Below are 956 nucleotides of genomic sequence, written 5' to 3'. Positions count from 1 at the left end.
GTCGGGCAGGGAGGTATCAGCTCCGGGAAATGTGTCTTGGCAGCAGTCGGACGGGCGCTTCCCCGCAGGTCGCCGCGTTTCTCTCCGCAGCCGCCCGGGGCTCGGCGGCTCCCCCCGGTTCGCAGCCCCAAACCTCGGGGAGAGCGGGGCCGCCGGGGGCCGCGGCTGAACAACCCCGGGGCGGTGGCTGAAGGCGTGGGGCTGCCCCCCTCTATCCCCGAGGCCTCCCTACCGGAGCCGCCCAAGGTAAGCGGCCGAACCCCCGACGGCAGCTCCGCGCCCTCAGAACCCCAAACCCTTGCGATGGTGGGGAGGACGCGGGAGGAGGGTTCGGGGAAGCGAGGTGCCCCGGGGCTGCCGTAGCTGAGCGCCGCGTGTCCGGGCTGTCTGCAGGCGGGCGGTGCGGCCCCTCGCCCGGCCCGGCTCCCTCACCCATGCTGGACGGCTTGAAGATGGAGGAGACTTTGCAGAGCGCCCTGGACCCCGCCGCCCCCTTCTCCTCTCTGCTGGGTAAGTCGGGGAGCCCTGGAGGCTGGAGCACGGTGGAAGGACCCCGGTAGAGGGGAGTCCGTGGGGCTGCTCTGTTCCCGGTTCGCCCCGGCCCGGCGCCGCTGCCCTCGGCCGCGAAGAGCCCCCGGCGACCGCTTCGTTCCGCGGTTCCACGAAACCGTGTGTCCCCCGCTCCAATCGAAACGAAGGCTTTCCTTTCATCCCTTTTCTTTATTTTTTTTCTTCGTTTTCACCCCGCTGCCAAACAACCGCCATCTCTCCGAGCCGCGGCTCCACCGCCGCCTTTCCGAACGGAACGAAATCGGGGCCGATCCCCCTCCCTCGGAGCTCCCCTAAAGCACGGGCCCATCCCCGCAGCCGGGAGCAGCGCCTCGCACTCTCCTCTCCCCCCGCGGCCCACCCGAGACCCCCAGCCCCTCTCCGACCCGCGGGGACGCGGCGGCGGC

Source organism: Meleagris gallopavo, chromosome 10 (assembly GCF_000146605.3).
Source record: "Meleagris gallopavo isolate NT-WF06-2002-E0010 breed Aviagen turkey brand Nicholas breeding stock chromosome 10, Turkey_5.1, whole genome shotgun sequence".
Classification (NCBI taxonomy): Eukaryota; Metazoa; Chordata; class Aves; order Galliformes; family Phasianidae; genus Meleagris; species Meleagris gallopavo.
This window is presented reverse-complemented; position numbering follows the sequence as displayed.